The sequence below is a fragment of the Stigmatopora argus genome, chromosome 1, assembly GCF_051989625.1.
Source record: "Stigmatopora argus isolate UIUO_Sarg chromosome 1, RoL_Sarg_1.0, whole genome shotgun sequence".
Classification (NCBI taxonomy): domain Eukaryota; kingdom Metazoa; phylum Chordata; class Actinopteri; order Syngnathiformes; family Syngnathidae; genus Stigmatopora; species Stigmatopora argus.
This window is the reverse complement of record NC_135387.1, coordinates 24,408,957-24,418,856: the sequence shown is the minus strand read 5'-3', so window position 1 is coordinate 24,418,856 and position 9,900 is coordinate 24,408,957.

Genomic DNA, 9,900 nt, shown 5'->3' with positions numbered 1-9,900 from the left:
CACAATGTTTCAATGTTGACTTTTCTGCAATATGGCAATCAATATCAGTCCATGACTAATTTACGTTCGAGTTATTTGATTAAGAGACGAATGGAGGAAATATACATTCTTTTTTCCGATCATCTGTATTTTATTTTGACACATTGTAATGGACCAAATGACCTCATTTTTGGCTTCGTCGGGGTGCAGTACTCTTTTCTGCCAGTCAAGGGCAGTAAAGACTTGCTGCAGACTGTGTTTTCTACAAGTGTCGTCACACTTGAGCTAAGGCCCAAAAGTAGTCCTGCTACAATGATACCATTATTATTTTTTTATGATGTCCCCACCTCGAACGACACAAAGAATATAGCTTGAAGCTCACTAATAAAAACCATCCCATTAGCTCAGTGTCTGGCCCTTTGCCTGACGTTAGGGTCGTAGGATGCGAATGTGTTCACATCGGCCCCCCGCACATTTAACAGCGGTGGGCAACTGTACACTATGTGAACGTACTCCATTTTAAAGGGAATGACTTCACTTCCTTGCGATCCAAAGGCGGAAACTGTACATTCCTCCTGATGAACCTCTGAGGAGGCTTTAAGATGAAATACTTTGATGTATATTTTTTGGCACTTTACCCCCCCACACTGACTTTTAGTTTCCCAGATGGCTTTCAGCATGGCTCCAAAGGTCAATGGTTGAATTGCGATATTGTATTCCTACGTGCGGCGTCAATAAAATCCGGTTTTCGTTGGGGTCACGGGTGAACTGGAGCTTATCCTAGCAGACTTTTGGCAAAAGGTGGGCTAGGTACACCTTGGAGCAGAAAATTACTACATATATATTGACGAATAACACCTAGGAACATGTGAATGTCTTCAATATATGACAGGGACTACCCAAAGAAAAGCCACAGAAGGTATCGAGAAGAACAAGAATGCAAAAGACGAATGGTGAGAGCGTTGGCCTCACAGTGGGGGACCTGGGTTCAAATCCAGGTCGGTCCACCTGTGTGGAGTTTGCGTGTTTTCCCCGGGCCTGTGTGGGTTTTCTCCGGGTACTCCGGTTTCCTCCCACATTCCAAAGACATGCAAGGTAGTGTTAGGAGCAGCTTGCTGCTGTTTTGCCCACTCTCGTTTGTACCTCCTGCCCTGCCGTTGTGTTCGCGCAGCTGCGCGTGATTCATAATTAGTCCCTGATTTGTGTATTTAAACGCCACTGAGTTTAGTGTCATTGTCGGATCGTCTGCGTAGATTCCCTACCATGCAGCCACGCTACCTTGCTCCTCGATTCCACTTGTTCTCCCTAGCCCGGTTTGGTTTCGTGTTTCGTTTCACAAGTCCTTGTTGTTTTGTAAGGTCCCTCTTAAGTTATTAAAGTTGTTGTTATGAGCACAAATTGCCTCGTCCTCACCTACTTCCCCGCGACTGGGTCCTAATCCCTCCTACCTCGCCACGACGTCTCCCGTGGACGTAACAGGTAGGCTGATCGGACATTCTAAGTTGCCCCTAGGTATGAGTGTGAGCATGAATGGTTGTATGTCTGCTTGTGCCCTGCGATTGGCTGGCCACCAATTCAGGGTATGCCCCGCCTCTGGCCCGAAGTCAGATGGGATAGGCTCCATCACCCCGACCCTAGTGAGGATTAAGCGGTTCGTAAAATGAGATGAGAGGTGTGCTGTTGAGGATAGATAGAGAGTATTTGAGCCCACTTTTATGATCTATGATGTCCAACAAAACGAGAATGAAGTAGTGCAAAACAACATTTCACGAATCTGGGAAAGGAAGTGGGACGACATCCTGTCCGTGTGTCTTATTCCCTGATGGATGGTCAGTCGGAATCATGTAAAAAGTCTTAAATTGCCATCACGGTACATTTAGCAAATACCTTATTGCTGACATCTCAGTTGTTTGCGCTTTGCAGGCAAAACAGGTCGTGTTCCCAGCATGCTGTGCAAACAAAAAATGTTCCAAACGCGTTGCCTCATTTCCTGTTCCACTGTTGTACCTGTGAAAACAGTGTTGGTTGTTTGAAACCCGTCTTTTTTTCCGAAACAACACAAAGATCACCGATTATTTTCTACTTGAGAATATTTTTGCTCAAATTAGCCCGTTTGCGACCCATCACATGCTGGAAGTACACACATGGAACATCAACAGATACAAATACAGACAAAATCACTGAGAAGAAAGGACACTTTTTAATTTTATTTCCAATGTTTGACTTCATTTGAGATGTTAGTGTAAGATTCCTACAACGAATGTAGCCCATGGATTTATAAATCTTATCATGTCAATAATTGGAGTATATTAGAATTATATACTATCATGCCATGAGATTTTGTGAGACTCATAACCCCCATTTATGACTTTTCTGGGCATTTGTTCTATTTTTTTATTTGGAAGCAAAAATATATTCATCGTCATCATCGTCATCATCGTCATCATCGTCATCATCATCGTCATCATCGTCATCATCTCCATCATCATCATCTTCATCATTCTCCTCCTCCTCATCTTCATCTTCACCATCATCTTCATCATCATCTTCATCATTCTCCTCCTCCTCATCTTCATCTTCACCATCATCATCATCTTCATCATCTTAATTATCTAAATCATCTTCACCATCTTCATCATCATCATCACCATCATCTTCATCATCTTCACCATCTTCATCATCTCCATTATCCTCATCTTCATCATTGTCATCATCATCTTCATCATTCTCCTCCTCCTCCTCATCATCCTCGTCTTCATCTTCATCCTCATCGTCATCATCTTCATCATCTCCATCATCTTCATCATCATCTTCAACATCTTCATCATCACCATCATCTTCATCATCGCCACTATCTTCATAATCATCATTATCATCTTCATCATTCTCATCCTCCTCCTCCTCATCTTCATCATCCTCATCTTCATCATCGTCGTCATCTTCATCATCTTCATCATCCTCATCTTCATCTTCATCTTCATCATCGTCGTCATCTTCATCATCATCACCATCATCTTCATCATCTTCCATACCACCCATCCTCGAAATTGCTGGAGCCTAACCCAGCTGTCTTTGGGTGAAAGGCCGACAACATACACTCTAGACTGGTCGCCAGTCAGTCGTAGGGCATACAGAGAGACAAACGACCACCCGCACCCCCAATCATACCGCCACCAGCGGGAATTGAGCCCGCGCCTGCCCACACCAAAGTCAGGCGAGTGAACCACTACACCACGAGGTGGCCGCAAAAATATATTGTGGCATTAAAATCAAGAGAAATGCATGCAGTCTTTCGAAATAAACCTTTATCTTTGCCCTCATAACTTATTACACAATTCGAAACAATAAACATTTGAACACAAAAGGTGGCGCAACATATGTAGACCGAGAACTTAATGATACACACAAGCAACTGTATATCTAGAAGTCTGTATTATACTGCCACCAGGTGCTCAAAAAGATGTTAACTGACAATTGGACACGTCAATTGAATTATCGCTTTGTTTATTTTGTTACACTGTTTCACATTCAAATTTATGATCATTACTCTACATTTTTTTCTTCTAGAGGACCATATTCTTTTTCATTTCCTTACATTGTTGTCCGGGTGTTTTTTTTCCTTTTTCAATTTAACTGCGGTCATGAAAAAGGATTGAGCACGACAGTCAAATATTATCGTTTCTGTTCTGTGTTGCATAGCTTTTTATTGCAAATGAAAAATGAGAGCTTTCACAAGGATATTTATTTCTACCTCAGTTTGCGCTGAAAATCTCGGGTTGCGCTTTGGGTAACAGGCAGGCGCAGCAGCTGACGGCGTAGAAAGACACCGCCACGGTCGCAAAAGCATTCCTGGAAATTAATTACACATCCCAGATGAGTGGAAAGGCTTATTTATGGTCTATCTCTAGGGGAGTTGAAAAAAAGAGGATTCCTAACATCCCCTTTAAGAGATGGGATGGATTTACGTAGAAGACATCAGATGGTGTTTTGGCTCATGGAAGCTTTGCATCTGTCAGCCCATGTCCATGTTTGTAAGCATTTGGGAGCGCTAACAGATAACAGTTCATTGCTAGCGAAGAGTTCTTTAAGGCTGTGGAATGTTAAACTGTTTTTGTGAACACGTTTCCCACCGCCCAACTGCATCATTGAACTTTTACTTGCGGGATAAAAATGGCAAAACATAGTACAGTTCATGTTTCTTCTTCACAAATGGGGTCTTCACATATTGTCTTTTCAAAGAAATGGAAAGAAAACCAGTTTTCTTAGTAGAATCATTGTATTATTTTATTTGTGAAGAGGTCATTTTATATTTTTCTACAAAAATATGTCACAATATGCCATTTTAAATCATTTTAACAATATGCTCTATTTTTTTTTATACATCTAAACCAGGGGTCTCGAACTCAATTTACCTGGGGGCCGCTAGAGGCCGAGTCTGGGTGAGACTGGGCCGCATCAGGATTTCCACAAGAAAAGCACTGATAAAACATTCCAACGTTATCAAATATCTTTATTTTTTAACAAAAAATAATGAATTAAATAAATTAACTTAAAGATGAATAAAAAATAAATCAATCAGTAATACAAAACCAAATAATACTAATGAGCATACAGTAGATATACACTGGCTGGCTAAGTAGAGAAAATGAATTATTTTTATTCCGTTTCAAATGTCTGTATTAACAGCTCTTTAACCTTTAACTTTCTGAACTTGAATGGAACATTGAACATGAAATATTCTGAACACGGCTTCTCTTGCCTACTCCTTGCTGCTAGAGACCTGGCAGCGCTTCTTCTCACATAGTCACATTTGGCTTGAGGGAGGAAGCAGTGGAGACCCTCAGTAGAGCTTGAAGATGCTCATCATTAAGTCTGGACCTGTACTTGGACTTATTGAAGTTCAAGGTGGAGAAGAGCTTCTCACACAAGTATGTGCTCCCAAAAAGGCACATGGTCCGCTTGAACCTTCGGGAAAGTTCAGGGAAGCTGGGGGTTAACTCTCTCAAAAATTGCCCAAGCTTGTCTGCTTCTCCACTCACCTCCCTGAACTTGGCTTTGAGTGCAGAGTTGCACTGCAGGTCAATGAGCTCCATTTGAAGCTCAGGAGGGGCATCTTGCACATCAAAGGAGAAGGGGTCCGCAAAAATTTGAAATGTGGCTTTGTGCGTCTTGAAGTCTGCAAATCTGTGATCAAATTCCTCCTGTAGCTTCGAAATGGCCTCAACATACTTCTCACCACTGAATGGTGTGCCTGCATCCACGAGAGCCTTGCATGCTGGGAAATGGCAAAGGTTTGTCTGAGAGAGCTGGGCTTTCCATAACACAAGTTTAGTGCAGACTGCTCTCACGTTGTCATAGGCAGCACTGACAAGTTGCCCCTGGCCTTGTAGCTTCTTGTTCAGTACATTAAGCTCATGTGTGATATCAACAAGAAAAGCCAAGTCCATGAGCCATTTGGGATCACTTAGCACAGGATCAATCAACTCACAAACGGCGTAGCTAGCTTTGACTGCTGCATTACCGTCTTTGGTAGCCTTGAAGAAATCCTGTTGCCTCAGAAGACGTGTTTTAAGACTGGCAACCTGGTTGGCTCTCATCTCCCTGGTATTTTTCGTACTCCTCAGCATGTCTCGTAGTACAATTACGTTTCAAATTGTATTCCTTGTGCACCGCAACTTTTTCAGTGTAAATGAGACACGTCGGGGTGCCCCTGTGTTCAACAAAGAAATATTGCACTCCCCACTTTTCTTGAAACTGTCTGTGCTCATCACCGACCTTTCTCTTCATGGCAGGCTTTGAAAGAGACATCTCTGGGGCTCTGTAATATGTTTTTCCACTTGGAATGAGTCTCGAGTTGATCTTTCACATTCAGTCGCGCGGGTTTGTGGCGCATGTGCACTTTCGCTCTCCGTTTCAATCGCGGAGATGGCTACAGACACTGACACAGGCTGGATCACGGATCATAGCGCCTCATTCAGTTCTATGCTGAGAGCAGCGGAGGAGTGTGCGCGCCGAGCGGAGTGATCGGCCTCACGGCTTCTCCTCCGCCCAGCTGATTGGAGGAATGAATGAGTGAGTGAGCGAGGCACTGGACAGCCCGGCCAATGTCCCGCCCTCCAGAGCCGTATACCTCACCGTGATTGGTTCATTCAGCTCCGAACCAAAGTTCCCTCTAATTTTTTGTTGGTCTGAGCAGAAAGACAACCTCCCTGAGCGCACTGAGTACCAGTGTGAGCGACATCATCGGTACTCGGATGATTCGCCTAAAGACGTTTCCCCGACAGACGTTTGACAGACGGGCAGGTCGCCGAATGGACGTTCCACCGAACGTTCATTCGGCCGAACGGAGGTTTCGCCGAAACGGGATTCGCGCGCTCGCCCCGCCGGATCGTGTGTACAAGTTTTTCAACCTCGGCCCGCGGGCCATATACGGCCCGTTAGGATTTTTAATCCGGCCCGCCGCCGGTGTTGTCCAAATTATAGTAAAAATCAATGTTCGTCTACCATCAATGGCAGCCCGGGAATAAGCACTCTTGGGCGGGCATGGCAGTCCGGGAATAAGCACTTGGGCAGGCAGATGTAGCAGAACCGAGCCGTAAAATGACAGCAATCGGGTCAAATCCATCCTAAAACAGCATTTAATGATTAAATACATATACAGGATGATATCGCGATGGAGGCAAAAAAACGTCTATAGACGTCTATTCGCCAAACGGCTCAAAATGCTCTCAAATTCGGTCAAATCCAGCTGAAAACAGCGTTTAATGATTAAATACAAATACTAGTATTTGTATTTAATCATTAAACTAACAAATACTAGTACGACCTGTCCGTCTGTCAAACGTCCGTCGGCGAAACGTCTTTAGGCGAATCATCCGGTCACGACATCATCATTGCTCGCTATGGGCACACCAGTATCACACCTGCCACAAGCAGGTGCATGTCAATGTTCCCTCTAATTTTTCATGTAAAACATGCTGTAAAACACGAAAAACATGAGTGGACAGAGCTACTGCCACTGGCTGCCACTTAAACGGCGCCATCATGGGGAAAGGGGTAAAAAAATAAATAAAAAATAAAAAAAAAAAAATAAAAAAAATCGATTTTTTTTTTACTGCGCGCCATATGATTTCTACTGTGCAGAGAAGACGAGAGTAGTGCGCAATTGCGCACGCGCGCAGCTTAGAGGGAACATTGCTCCGAACACAAGTGTCATTCATATCAATTTTGCGGGCCGCACGAACATTAATCTTTCATATTAAGACGGGGGCCGCAAATTATCGTCCCGAGGGCCGCAGTTGGCCCGCGGGCCGCAAGTTTGAGACCCCTGATCTAAACATTTGATGGGGAAAAAAACTAGTTCCTAATTGCATTTTTGTCTTTGTTTGTGACCCATTTTTTCCCATTAAAACTATTGGCAATGTGTAGTCACCACCTCAAAAATATGTTTAAAAATAATAATAATTCAATAGTGGCCCTATTTTTTTACAATGGCGATAGAAGGAATTATGATGATAAATCATTTACTAACGTTTTTGTAAAATATATATCAGTCGGCATTATATATTGATATCAGTGTGTTCCCTTGGACCTATTTACGTTGATTTTAAAGGTAATTCTTGTAAAAAAAATAGGGATTCCCACCATATTTTTTTCAATATTTAGTTTGCGTGGTTACTAAAATCAAATTATAGTCATATTTGACCTCCCTGTCCCCCAAAATGAAAATATATATACTTTAATCCACTCCACCGTAGTATTAGTACTTATTATGAAACATTGGCATGCTGTTGTTTGCCCTTTAATTTAAAAGAAAATGCTGCATTATGTTGCCCATGGGAGACGTATAGTTAAATTTCTGTCATTTTGGTGTTTCCTGAGAAATTTTCAGTAAATTTGGTTCATTTTTAACCAAGTCATGTGATACTTTATTTCTTACCTGAGCAGCACAAACTGGTAGCCATGCAGATGATGTATTGGGAGCCAGAAGGTCAACATTGGATCCATCCCACGCCCCAGCTGTTCCCAAGGAAAACATTATGGTTCAGCACTTCCGTGACATGTGTTTCTTTTCCCACCAGACTTCCACTGGGATCACACAGAAGGGGTCTACGGTTTTGGTTTGAACAATGCCAGTCTGCATCTCGTTTCTGGATCCGATTTTGCAAACCAAGAACGAAAAATGCTTGGCTGTGAAAAAAGGGACCGTCACGACAAATAGTTAGTTTGTGGCTAGCTAACTGCCTTCCTCGTTGGGCCCTGTAAACTTTACAGTGTAAAGTATTAACAGTACAGTGTTGATTATTTATTTGTTTGTTTCTTGTTGTTATTTGTGCACTTCCCTACTCATTTATGTTGTTGACTACTTATTGACTACTTATTATGTTGACTCCTTTTTTATTTCTTGTTATTATTTATTGATTTTGTTTGTTTGTTGTTATTTGTTCACTTGCCTACTTTTTTATTTTATTTATTTATTTGTTTGTTTGTTGTTATTTGTGAACTTCCCTACTGATTTATGTTGTTGACTACTTATTTATTCATTTATTATTATTATTATTTATTGATTTTGTTTGTTTGTTGTTATTTGTTCACTTCCCTACTTTTTGTTTTGTTATTTATTTGTTTGTTGTTGTTATTTGTGAACTTCCCTACTGATTTATGTTGTTGACTACTTATTTATTCATTTATTATTATTATTATTTATTGATTTTGTTTGTTTGTTGTTATTTGTTCACTTTCCTACTTTTTTGTTATTTATTTGTTTGTTGTTGTTATTTGTGAACTTCCCTACTGATTTATGTTGTTGACTACTTATTTATTCATTTATTATTATTATTATTTATTGATTTTGTTTGTTTGTTGTTATTTGTTCACTTTCCTACTTTTTTGTTTTGTTATTTATTTGTTTGTTTGTTGTTATTTGTGAACTTCCCTACTGATTTATGTTGTTGACTACTTATTTATTCATTTATTATTATTATTATTTATTGATTTTGTTTGTTTGTTGTTATTTGTTCACTTTCCTACTTTTTTGTTTTGTTATTTATTTGTTTGTTGTTGTTATTTGTGAACTTCCCTACTGATTTATGTTGTTGACTATTTATTTATTTATTATTATTATTATTTATTGCTTTTATTGTTTGCTGTTCTTATTATTATTATTTATTGCTTTTATTGTTTGTTGTTGTTATTTGTACATGTCCCTACTTTTTTGTTTTGTTATTTATTTGTTTGTTTGTTGTTATTTATGCACTTCCCTACTGATTTATCTTGTTGACTACTTATTTATTTATTTATTATAATTATTATTATTTTTATATTATTTATTTGTTTGTTTGTTTGTTGTTCTTATATGTGCACTTTCCAACTGATTTATGTTGTTGACTACTGTTTATGTTGACTACTTATTTACTTATTATTATTTATTGATTATTTCTTTGTTTGTTGTTGTTCTTTGTGTACTTCGTGGTGAAGCTTTAAATCTCATTACAATTATATAATGACAATTCAATTTAATTCAATTCTGAAGATGCATTCCTTTCTCTTTCTTTGAAAAGTGTTTCCAAACATTTTGATTTCGTACCCTAAAAATGTCATTCCTTCATTTTTCTTCGGTGTTTTATGACCATTCACCAATGCATTGCCCAACAGCGATTTATGAAATAAAAAAATGCACAATGGGTGATGTTAAGGTGCTCTTAAAAGCACGAGCTGAGATACTTCAAGTAATTGAAAGACTCGTGCCCCCTCCCCCACAAAAAAAAAATCCCACCTCCCTCTGGCCCGTGTCTAACCTCAGTAAATTACAGACCATCGTAGTGTGTCAGCCTGTGACGGCGGTCTCGGGCCCCTCCGTCGGGCCCCTGCAGAGTGCGAGCACTCACCCGAGGAAGCGAGGTCACGCCTCCGGCCCCTAAA